Source organism: Podarcis erhardii (genome assembly GCF_964252035.2).
Source record: "Podarcis erhardii genome assembly, chromosome: 8".
Classification (NCBI taxonomy): domain Eukaryota; kingdom Metazoa; phylum Chordata; class Lepidosauria; order Squamata; family Lacertidae; genus Podarcis; species Podarcis erhardii.
In genome coordinates this window covers 45744315-45756933 of record NC_138499.1, presented here as the reverse complement: position 1 = coordinate 45756933, position 12619 = coordinate 45744315, and the positions used below count along the sequence as shown (strand labels likewise).

The 12619-nt window shown below is 40.4% G+C and overlaps 1 protein-coding gene and 1 long non-coding RNA gene across 11 annotated transcripts in view; one reads left to right on the top strand and one right to left on the bottom strand.

The window, feature by feature from the left end:
• Positions 1-12619, bottom strand: part of ZNF521 (zinc finger protein 521) — a 291023-nt gene that overhangs the window by 152876 nt on the left and 125528 nt on the right. The window lies entirely within an intron of this gene.
• LOC309348488 lies at positions 73-7443 on the top strand. Its single transcript, XR_014159416.1, has 3 exons — positions 73-1625; positions 2863-7088; positions 7340-7443. It is a non-coding gene; the product is annotated as an uncharacterized lncRNA (long non-coding RNA).

Genomic DNA, 12619 nt, shown 5'->3' with positions numbered 1-12619 from the left:
TGGACATACTAAATATTAGTATAGAATCAGACACTATTTCTATATCTCCCCATTTCTCCTGTTTTGCTAAACATAAGTCACATCCACTGCAGTTGGATGTCTACTTATGCATCGTTTAAAAAGGGAGAAGGGGATACAATTTTGCAAACCTTTTTCTTCAACTTCCAACTTAAAGGCTTTTCTATCTAAAATGGTATCTGCACAAAGAAAACTAGCACACCAGTGAAGATTCAGTCAAGCTGACAAGCTATAGATTTCTAAATGCTTAGAAGTTGTTCTGTTGCCAGTGGTCTCTTACATTCAGCTGGTAACAAGGATTGGTTCCCCAAATATTAAAGAACCCATAGCACATTTCTTCACTTGATCATAACTCAAGACAAACAGAGAAAGTTTCTCCTTAATACTCTGCAGAATGAATCCAGATGACCAGCTTACCAAGCGGTTATTGCACAGTGTTATGAGATGTGGCTTGGTAAATTATATTCATCCAATGTCACATGACTGCCCAGGTTAATGCGTGTCTTGTTCTGCTTCTTATCTAGGATTTCCATAACCCCCTGGGGAATTAGGATCGATCTCAATATGGCCAATTTCTTTTTGCCTAGGAAGCCCCCAAACCATTTTCTAACACCACAGCTCCTACGCTGCAGTGAGATGCACAAAGTGTGTCAAATATCCACAACCCTGCTCTTAGATTGCTCTGACTGATGGAGCCTTGAAGGACATTATATTAGTACAATGCATGTCCAGCCGACCAGCAAATGTCAGGACCCCCGGTGGCTGTTGCCAGCCTTACATGGCTGCTAGTCAAACAGCTAACAGGGGACATGTAACTTCTTTTTATGTATGCGTTCTTACTGTAGTGCGTTTCATTTGAATATTAGTTCATCATCTTTCCCAAAAAGGGGGCGTATGCTTGTTTGGGGCACAGGTTGAGTGGAAGAAACCATCTTCGTAATCTGTAAATGCCGAAACCTTTATAAATGTGTGCAATTCAATGGCATATTCTTCATAGAAAGTGAGCTCCATGGCTGAGTGGGGACTGGGATTCTGGTCTCCTAAGTCCCAGACTAACACTCAAATCACTATGCCACACTGGTTTAAGCTATGTACCTGACAGCAAAATTCCTGTATTCTGAATCTACCCTATTTAGCTAAAACTGAAGAGACATAGCTTGTTGATCTTAAATCAGTACAGTCCTGCCATTTTCATTCGCATAGCGCCAAACCATGATCTGGCATTGCTTCTGACCTTGTGTCCAGTTTTAAGAATTACTGGTAAATGTCAATAACCACAGAGCTTATGACAATTACTGCAACACATTCCTGTTCAAGTCAAAGATTATAAAACTAGAACCTTAATACCTGAAATGTGCAATATCTGAGTAATTTATAGTATTCCCATAAAAATCCCAAAGGGAAATCTCAGAAAATTACATTTAACAGTAAATCTCAAAGCTAACTCAGTGCCTTCAATAAATGTCTAAATGTCATCTTCATTTCCATCGTAAATGTCTAAATCTCATCCTCATTTCTATCATTTACCAGTGAAGGACATTTATAAGCCCTGGGACACAAACATCTGACATTTCTGGCTGGGCCTCCTAAAATCTTGAGAATTGCAAGTAAATATCAAGATCCACCAACTTTCATTTGCCATAGCATATATACCCTATTAACTTCATATTTCTAAATCTTTCAATTGCATACTTGCTCATTTACAACAACTGTAATTTATTTTAATAATATCATTTGCTTCAAGTGGCAAATACTTAGGTAGAAATATCTTTAGATAGACTGGTGCCTTAGAATAAACCCAGGTTTAATTTAATTTAATTTGGCGATGGATGGGGACCATTTATTTACTCTTTAAGGTGGCACTTGTAGGGATGTGGTCCATTACTTGATGCCAGTGCAGATTACAATTCAAGAGATTCATCACCAGTACCAATTCGCTTCAGTTCTCACTTTGCTATTTTTAACCATTGCTGATCCAGTTCTTAGGTTTTCAAAAATAACAATATTGTTTACGTTCTTTGTGACGATCTCAGGGATGGTTGAAAACTCAGTGAGGCCACTGAAGTATGCATCTTGCCTCAAGGTTACTGTTCAAGTGAAGATGAGAAGGCAACGAAGCCCCTGTCCCCTTACTATTGTTTGTGGTTTTTCCTTGTCAACCAGCTACCACATTAACAACTTAAATTGTCAAGCAAATCAGTAACCCATTTCATTTATTGTTCATTTGGATTTTAGGGCAGCATGTGCTTATGATTCATCCACCTACCCATGCTCCCTAAAAACCCCCAGTTCACATCGCTCAAGGCATGGCTTGCAGGGTGTGCTTATGATTTTCACCACAACCCACCACACACTTTGGCCAGGCGTGGGGAGAATGCAGTTTTTATTTTTGCATGGACAAAAGCTAATAAGTATTAACCACTGATAGGAAGATTATTATAGTGGTATAATAAAAAATGTAATATTATTATAAAAACTATATGCATCATGCTCACATTTCAACACTCACAAAATACAGATGAATTCCATTTTTTTGCTGCATTAATAAATATAACATTTTCACTTTAAGATGTAAGACAATGGCTGTGCTTTCATTGTGAGTTTGGCAAAATCACATGGAACGAAAAAATGAGAAATGGGTTAACGATAAAATAATGAATGTTAATGGTTGTTAATGGCTAAAATAGTCACTTGAACAGTGGATCAATTACAGAAGTAAATGTGAATGCACATTTCAGCAGTACCCTTTTAGCAGACAGGTAAGATCAGATGTTACCGCTGATGGTAGCTGAATCTTAGCGGAACAAATGTTGTCATATAATTTTTTTTGTTAATTGTAAGCAGGAAATTGACAGAAATTCACTACAAGCAAGCATACTTCACAAAGAGAGTGGAAAAGTGGACTATGGATCAGTTTGATGCTTGGTCTGCTTGTAGCAAATTTCACCATTATCCCTACATAAGACATGTCAAGATGAGGAAAAATGTATTTCAGGTACCTGGGACTCTAAAACAGAACATGCCAGGTAGGAAAATTGCATCTACAATAGACTTTTAAATAACAACCATCAAGGTTGAGAGATTTATTGTGCCAAGTTCCTTAAAAGATGTTTTTGATACTGACACATAGGCCAGAACACATTGCGTATATAACAATCACTCTTCCTTTTTTAACATTATTTCCCTTTAGAACTAGTTAGAAAATATTTCTTGCTCCCAGGTGCCTAACATTATATATGGCTTATTAGCATACCCCAGCATTACTCCTGATATGTGACTTTATTGAAAAACAAAGAAACGTAAACTTAATGGCTGGTCTTTTCTCTCGTTAGAACAGTAAAACATAGTGCATGTCGAGAATTGTCAACAGAAATTATGACGGATGAATGCAATGACACAACGTACAAAGCTCTCCCCCCCCAACTTTATTTGAAGCTTAATGATAGCAAGAAAAATCACTTGACAAAAACAACAACAACACAGCTCTTACTAGCCTCTTCAGAATGATCTGACATACTTGAAGATCAACACAGACATCTTCTTTTATCATAAAACAAGAGACTGTTTTTGTCTCTGCTGCTAGATCAAACACTAGTTCTTTTTAGATTCCAAAGAGCTTCTAAAATGTTACTATCAACTTTTATTAAGTCAGCAATATACTTAACTAGACTTGTGTCAACGAACTTAAGATTTTTAAATGATCAAAAATGCTGTCATATTCAAACCTTGCAGAAGCAAACACAGCATTCTTATTTCCATCATTTTGTTTCTTTTAACAAAGCAGCAAAGGATTGACTTCTTCTGAAATCAGCAGTACACTTCTCATTTGAATGCCTCTTGGATCAGTCTCTAAAAGAAGTGGGTGCTGGCTACTGCTATGGTAGTTTTCTTTTCATTTTGCTGCTAGTCTCTCCATGCAGTGGTGCTATCTAACTCATGCTGAAGAAAGGACAGAGGTCAAATATAATGGCAATATATATTAATATTTTTATTAAGTGTAAATTTTAGTGTTTATTTACTTCCAAGATTTGTAGACCACTTTTCACCAAACATGATCACAAAGCAGCGTACGGGGAGTGTTCTTGCTTAGTGACAGCTTTGGAAAATGCGTATTATTTGGGGTGTGTAGGTTGGCAGGTATCTCATGGATGAAAGAAATCAGGCAGGTACATTAAGAAAAATGTTTTGGTTTAAAGGGCAACATGGAAAAATATGGGTAGAAGAAAAACCAGGAAACTCTTCAGCAACCTGAATCTGTGCTGTCACATGGACAGAGGCCCTGATCAGGAATACTATATAGGTAGAATGAAAACTACAATATAGGGTGAAGCAATGCCATCAAGATCCCAGGCAGTATCTTTCAAAAGCAATAAAGTTAGCTTTGGTGTGGAAGCCAGAAGACCACTCTGCAAAGCTGCTTGCCTGCCAATAGTCAGGGGCTGTTAAGCTGGCGTTTCATCAGCAGAAGCTAGTGGTCATGAGATATTTTTTTTCCTGAATGAGCAATTTATCTGTAGGAGATGGGGCTTGACAGCAGGTCTCTGTAGGGGCATTTGTGTGAGGGGGAAGGAAAGGTGTGTGCAGAGTGAACTGAGAGTGAATCAAACAGAGAGCAGTGAGTTGGCTGAAAGTGAATCGCCCCTGGGTTGCAAGCACTCTCTCTGAGAATCAGATGTGGGGTTAGTGGAATTCTTGCCTGCTGAGGGAGTGTCAGTTTGCTTCTAATATGCTCTGCTTGTATATTTGTAAATGAACAGATATTGCAAAGACATCGTAAGTCTCCAGTGCTCTCATTCAAACGAAATTAAACCCTGTAGCACTGCCCCTGGAAATTCTCACTATTTGAGGAAGTGCAAAGTGTGTAACAGTGTGATATCTTTGTTTAGGCTTATAAACAAGTATTACTAATTAATGATGCACATCTCAATCCTTCATTCAAAATTTGCCAAAAAAGTATGCAGTTTGCCTTTACTCTGTATGTTAGAGATAAAAAAAAAAACCAATTCAAACACTGTGACTACAACTCTCCTTCCAAAATTAATTGTAGACTTATAAACTATTATGGAGCTCGAGTAAGAGATTGGCATAGATCCGCAACAGCCCATGGGATTTCCTCACTGAATACGGCGGTATGTGGCTCAAGCCTAAAAATTCATATAGAAAACTGCATAAAGGTTTTCTCCCCCTTAAATACAACTGTGATGCTAACTCCTTGTACCACTGGGGATGGTAGCCAATGCTGAATTATAGCAGTTCATAAAACAGCTCATAATATTCCTGACCTGAAAAGTTAGGTGATGTTAGAAGGCCAATTCAGTGCTGTGGTCTAATATAAGAACTCCCAGTTCTGCAGCTTTTCCTCAGGTTTGGTGAACTTGCCACTGAACGAGGAAACCAGTTCCTTCCTCTGTGCCACCAGACCACCAGCATACAGCTTGTTTGCCCGTTCTTCACCAGAGCACTGCCATCACTCTCCAGCTAGAACATGCCCATCCTTGGGCCTGAACTCCTGATAAATTTTTTGGAACGTGTTCCTCCAGACTGTTGCAATTTTGCAATAGGGATTCAATTGCATAGCGGCAAATTCAGATTGCAGAATGAAACCTTGTGCAAAGAAATCAGGATGAACCTTCAATAAACGGGTCATGTGGAAGCTACCCTTATTAGGAATTAAACAGTCTTTTTGAAAACTTCAGTAAAATCATGTGTGCACAATTGAGCTAAAGTTAGGTACTTTTGAATCTTATCAATTTCAACGTTAGAGAGCTAAGAACATGCTTAACCCTCTCATTTAATTAGGAAGTATTTAAAGTACTTAACTTTATGCCGAATTGTGCCCTCTGCATTTAAAATCTGTCCAGGTCCGCGCTTAGGTTTGACAGTACTGATATGGCACTAAAAGTTCAAATCATACTGAAATAAAGGAAATAGTCGAGAATATAGAAACATACCCTCCAACATTCCACATGAATGTTCAAAAGAGAGAATCAAAATAGATGCCTGAACATCTATCGCTTTTGTTCAAAACTAATTTTATCTATATTTCTTTATCACCCGTTGATTCTTCTACTCATTCTTAATTCTTTCCTTTTTTCTTCCCTCCGAGTGCGGTCTTGGGAGAGAAAATATTAATCCTTTCTGGTTAAATTCTGCAAATCTTGTGTGTCTTCAAAATAGATGTTTTTATAAGGAGTTTAATGCTGTTAAGTACTTATATTGCATATTAATCTTTTCTTTTGTATTGTCTCCACAGCTTTTTCAAATCCAGTGAAACTGTGTGTGTTGCACACTCTTTCAATGCTTTCAAATAAACTTTGTAAAAATATTCAATCAACATTTCTAGGCATGATCTCACTTTAGAGGAACTGTGCCCTTTATCTTTCATTAGATCTTAACTTTCTAGGTGTTCCTCTATTAAATTCTGATTATCCTCTCTAGGAGCTTCTCCTACTGTTTAAACCAAGCTTTTAAAACATGTAATTTTCTGGCTAATCCTCATGCTCACCTAAATGCCTACCTTAACATTAGCTATCCCTTAACCTGACAATAACTCTTCAGTTTCCAAAGCAACAAACATACCTATTTAAGAGCTTCCTTTTGTCTAATATATTAATCCTAGATATGCATAGTGATAGTGCATCCAGCTTTAACTGTTTTGCTTTGCCTTGGGACAAGCCCAGAGAACTGTTATGAGAGGTCACATAAATGAAGTTAATAAATTAACCCCGCTTACATGAGAGTAAGCACCATTGAATTCAAAAAGGCTTCTTTCAGAGCAGAGTAGACACCAAACCCAAGAAAACTGGCTTGTTCATGTTGCTACCTTCCCTTGACAAGCTATTTTTTGTTGAACCAATTAAAACAAATGAGACTGGTTTCTTTTCATGGAATTTATGGCTCTCCTCTTCCACATTTTATCCTCACAACCCTGAGACATAGACTGACAGTGAATAGCCCAAGGTGGTCTAGGGAGCTTCATAGATGAGTCATGATTTTAACCCTGGCCTCCTACAATCTGGTCTATTTGATATCCCTCCACATTCTGGCAAAAAGCCATAGAAGTAAATACAGTGGTACCTCGGGTTAAGTACTTAATTCGTTCCGGAGGTCCGTTCTTAACTTGAAACTGTTCTTAACCTAAAGCACCACTTTAGCTAATGGGGCCTCCTACTGCTGCCGTGCCGCTGGAGCACAATTTATGTTCTCATCCTGAAGCAAAGTTCTTAACCTGAGGTACTATTTCAGGGTTAGCGGAGTCTGTAACCTGAAGCATATGTAACCTGGAGCGTATGTAACCCGAGGTTACATAAGGTGGTGTAAGGTGATGATGGGCTGTAAGCATTTTCCATTGGGCTGAAAGTTTAGTGGTGGGACCCTGTTAATAGTTCTGTGTGGCACCTTCCACCAACCAATTCAAACTCCAATCTTATCTAGGGGACTTCCTCATGGAATTTGGTGGGGATTATTTCTGACATAGGTATTGTGACATAGACCCAAACTAGAAATCGAGACAGCAGGGAACCCTCCTAAACCAAAGTTAGACACTTTTCAGTTGAGTTAGGCACTAAGCACTTACACAACTGCAATGCTTTTGTGTCCACATCTTTGCAAGGGAGGAGGATGGGAAGAAAATGAGAACAGCTTCGCCTAACCTACAGGATCTCCTTGGTCACAGGCCACCCTCACCAGATCTAGGCCCTACCAGCTGCTGCTGCTGCTTTGAGTCCAAAAAGATCTGGAAAGCTCTACATTGGCTACTTCTGATTTAGAAAGAACTGTCCTGGCTATCCCTGTATTAGTAAGAAGAACTATCTTGTTGTCTGGATCGCAAGAAGAAGCTATTTTTCAGGATCCAAGGCTAGAAGAGAGAGCTGTCCAGAGGCATGAATTGAGAAAGGGATTGGGACTGGGCACAAGGGTAACTGTTACTGCCAATCAATTCTATCAAACTTCACCTCCATCGGCCACCATTTTGTGACTGGTGGGTATCAGTAGTTTTCAGTCATCCCAAGTGGCTGCATGGGAACAGAAAGACTGAGAAGCTCTGCATTAAGGCATGCTCCCTCCTTAGCACTACTTTTCTGGCACAAGGCCCAAAGATCAAGCAGCAAGTTGGGGGGGGGGATACTTTACTTAGCGTTATTATGGTTTTCACGCAATACAACTTTGCATGGGTTCCACTTTGTAATGGAAATGCTTCTTTAAAAACATGGGTCTATTGTTTTAAGAAACTTTGTCCCAAATTTCTACTGCAACTGCTGAGTGCAAACTTTCTTTCAGGAAATTCCCTGGTATGCCTTCTTCATTAAGCTCTTCTCCCTTATTTCCAGTTCTCAAAAATGTCTTATATCTCTGGTAAAATAAATTGTCCACTTGGGAACAAAATTTTAATTTGATTTTGAGTGAGATAAAACACTCTCCACAACTATGAAGCCCTCCTTCCTACTCTGCATTTCTTTACAAGACTTTTATGGTGAAATCAGAGGCACTAGGCACACATTATTCATGCATACAATATATGCATGAGTAAGGGAGAATTGGTCATGCCCCAGCATAGTTTGCGCCACTGGCCTCACTCCCTTGATGCCCCAGTCTTTGCTGCACCTATGTGTGCTCAGCTAAATACAAGTAAGTGCCCTTTTGCAGCCTCCATTGCTCAGTGGCAGAGCATCTGTTTTGTATGCAAAAGATCCCAGATTTAGTGCCAGCTAGGGACACGGGTGGCGCTGTGGTCTAAACCACTGAGCCTAGGGCTTGCCAATCGGAAGGTCGGTGGTTCGAATCCCCGCGACGGGATGAGCTCCCCGTTGCTCAGTCCCAGCTCCTGCCAACCTAGCAGTTCAAAAGCACATCAAAGTGCAAGTAGATAAATAGGTACTGCTCCAGTGGGAAGGTAAATGGAGTTTCCGTGCACTGCTCTGGTTCACCAGAAGTGGCTTAGTCATGACCCAGAAAATTGTCTGCAGACAAACGCCGGCTCTCTCGGCCAGTAAAGTGAGATGAGCGCTGCAACCCCAGAGTCGTTCGCAGAGTCCTTTACCTTTAGGGCTAGGAATGTATCCCAGTTATCAGGACTCCCATTATCAGTCAGTGTACACAACACTGAGCTAGATGGGTCCATCAGTATAACAAGCTCCCCTCCCTCCATGTCTCCCAGGACCAGAAGTGGTATGAAGAAGCAGTAGTATAGACAGGCATGTTGGCATAGTCTCAGATTGCCTGGGCAGCTGTGGGAAAGTGGGTGTCTTCAGCCTCCACAACTGCCTTGTAGGGGCAAGATCTACTGAGAAGACTTGCTGTGCTCATTAGGCATGGCTCCCCTGAGCAGGCTATGTTTCTCCTAACAAAGAGTTAACTTCACATACTCTATCTGATTTTTTGTTGGCTTGCTGCCTGAAACACAGAAAGAGAGAGACACAAAACAAAAAGGGCACAACACACAAAAAAGAAAAGCGAAAAGGCCCTTTCTACTGCCTAAACATGCCCACATGTCAACAGCCAATGCGTCCTAGGTGTGCTCATACCTCATGATATAATGCCTGAGTGATGGGACACAAGAGCAGAATACACAAGGGAGGACGGGATACTTTATTTCAACCATGCATTCATGTCTTGAGCCCTCGAAACCGACTCCTAGACAACTCTGTCTGGCTCCTAAGTTTTGCCAAAAAAAATTAATTTTTTTTGGCACTCCTGGCTATAACAAATGTAGAATGCTGATGTTCACTGTGATATTTTGTACCTGTTATATTCATTCACTATCCCCCCCCAACAGCTGTTATGCTAATAATAAAAAAGTCCAACAAGCAATGCTATAAGACAATGAGATAGCATTCAAGCGACCAACCACTTTTTCTACCCACAATCAGCAACAGCTGTGTCCAATAAAAGTAACAGTTTGCAAGTGCTCACTGGAGAATACTCCTTCAACACTTATGCCTATCGCAAATTTTGTAAACGCTCTCAGGATTCTGAGGCAACTTCTAGGGCTCTTTAAAATTTTATAAATCTGCATCACCTTAAAAAACCCTACTGACATCAAGTGTCTCCATTTCACCTCTGAAAACAATGTGATTTATTTTGATAAATAAGCCTGGCTTTTGTCCCCACTGCCACCTTTAAGGATCCCCCTCTAGTTCACTCTCAGCATCTGAATGGAAAAACGAAACACTTAGCTCTGGAAGCAGTGATAAATATCATTCTTTAAATAAGAAGAGCAACAAGGAAGGTAGGTAAGAACTTTTGCCCCCATAGGATTACAACTGGCTTTTGTGCTGTTCAAACAAAGAGCAGAGTTATAGGCAACAGTGGCCCAAACTGTGTGACGCTCCCTGCTGCTTTGCCCCTCCTCCTCTCTTGCTAAACAGCAGCAAAATATAGCGCTGGGAAGCTGGAAAAGCAATGCATCCCCACTGGTGCCTACTGGTCACAGGACCAGAACTAAAGGGGAAACTGCTGCATTTCTTGATTTATTTATTTTTAAGTTAATTTAATTATTTGCAAGCCACGTTTTAGCATGAACACATGAAGGCCATTTTGGTCCTCTTCCAGTCCTGCTGCTGTGAGCTAAGCCATGGTTTGTGGCTCAGTATGTTGTCTACATGCAGGCTAGTAGTTATCTTGCTTCAAACCACGAGTTGCAACCAAGGTTTGTTTGCAGCTCATAGTTTGTCTGGAGGGGAGAAACCATGAGCCTGGGTTCAGATGACATGCTAAGTTAAACCATGGCTTAGGTTACAGCAGCACAGCAGGACCAGAACAGCAAACTGGCCTTGATCTCCTCTCCAGGGAGCCCGGAGGCTCACAAAGTGTGCTATGCCACAGTTTGATGTAGCACTGCACATAAACTGAGCTTAAAAAATCTAAGCGTGACAATGGCCTGGGTCAGGTGACATGCTAAGCTAAACCTTAGTTTAGTGAGGCTGTGCAAATGTCCAAGCTCCCAGAGAGGATCTCGCAGCAGCCTTCCTCCCCACTGGTACTTTCCAATGCTGTGCTAAGCCAAGCCAAGCCAAGGTTTGGAGATGTGTATCATCCTAACCAGGACTAGTGGTTAAACACTCCTCTCATTTATAGCAAGCTGTAGCCAAGAGCCATAGGAGCCAATAAAGGAGACATAGTTCCCCCAATAAAATATTTGAGGGCCCCGCCCCAAGTTAATGGGCATTGCCATTCAAATGGTGTGTGTGTTGCTGTGTCATATGATTGATTATGTGAGGCACGGCTTACCAGCCCCCCCCCATTTTATTCACCAGCCCCCCCCCCTATTTTATTCAAGTTGGCACCCCTGCAAGAGCAAATCTTTGTATGATCTTGCGGAGCTAAGGTTTGGCTTAATGTATCACACAAACCAGCTCAGTGTTTTAAATGTAAGATATATTTAGACCAGAAGCAGGTTTTTTTTAATCATTCAAAAGTTGTATAAAGTATGTGTTAATTGAATCCCGTGCTGTCGCTTTTTAGAACTGTATCACTTCCATTTCAGCTAGCAATCATCACTGGTCCTCTGCTTCTCAGGCAGGCCCCTTTTATGCATGATGAGCAAAGTGAAGACAGAGGTGCTTTTTATTATGTCTGTTTTTATAAGACTTTGTTAACAATCCCACAGTAAGGGTTTTCCAATTACCAAGGCTGGATCTAGACACATCAACAAAGCGTTTCAGTTAAACTTTGTATGAGAAATCGGGTTGGCAAAAATGGAACTCCACCATCTGGTGTCACAGAATTCATAAACAACACATATAAAGCACTATTTCTTTAACAATGTAGCTGAGTTCCAAGTTGCCCTCAACAGATACCTTGACAGTCTCCTTTTAGAAACAATGCCCAACTGTTGGAGGTGGTGATTCCAATATTTCAACTAATTTATTCCAAAAGTATTTAGGAGCTATCTTTGCTCCTCCACCTGTGCCCTTTCTTTCCCTGGTTGTTTTCCTTTATGGTGGCCCTTTAGAATCCTTGGAAGATGCCTCTCAGGTCCCTAAACGCTCTAGACTATCCATACAAGCCTACTTCAGTGTGTCCCTCGAAGTCCTGCATTTTGAATCTCACCATTTTCCCCCTTCACTTTTTTTGAGACCTTGCTCCACTTATGTGTGTTTCAAATTGTGATGACCCGAAGGTGGACACGATATTCCAGCTGAGCCCTAATCAGGGCCAAGTAGAGCAATACCATGAAATCCCATGATCTGAATAAAGTGTTTCTGTTCATGCAGTCCCAAGTGTGATTATTAGGCCCTTTGCCTAACACTTACATATGCAAAAGATTAGCTAAGTAAAAGCTGGAACAAACTGAAAATATCCTTCCACTCTCCAAGAAGAAAATGTGAAATCATCATCACTAAGTATCTTCCCTCTTCCCTGTAATCTATAGGCTCTTAAAACTGCCAATTGCCATTTCTGGTCAGCTTCTGGCAACTTCAAGGTTCTCAAAATTCACTAATTCTTTATATACTTTGTTGTGTTTTTAGTGGGTCTGGGGAAAGCAAAGACTTTTCTAAACCTTAGAATATATTGTCTATTGGAGGCCAATTGGAGAAAGGATATTAAAGCTAACACAGCACAAATCAGCATATCATATATTATTGTTTCTATGCTTATC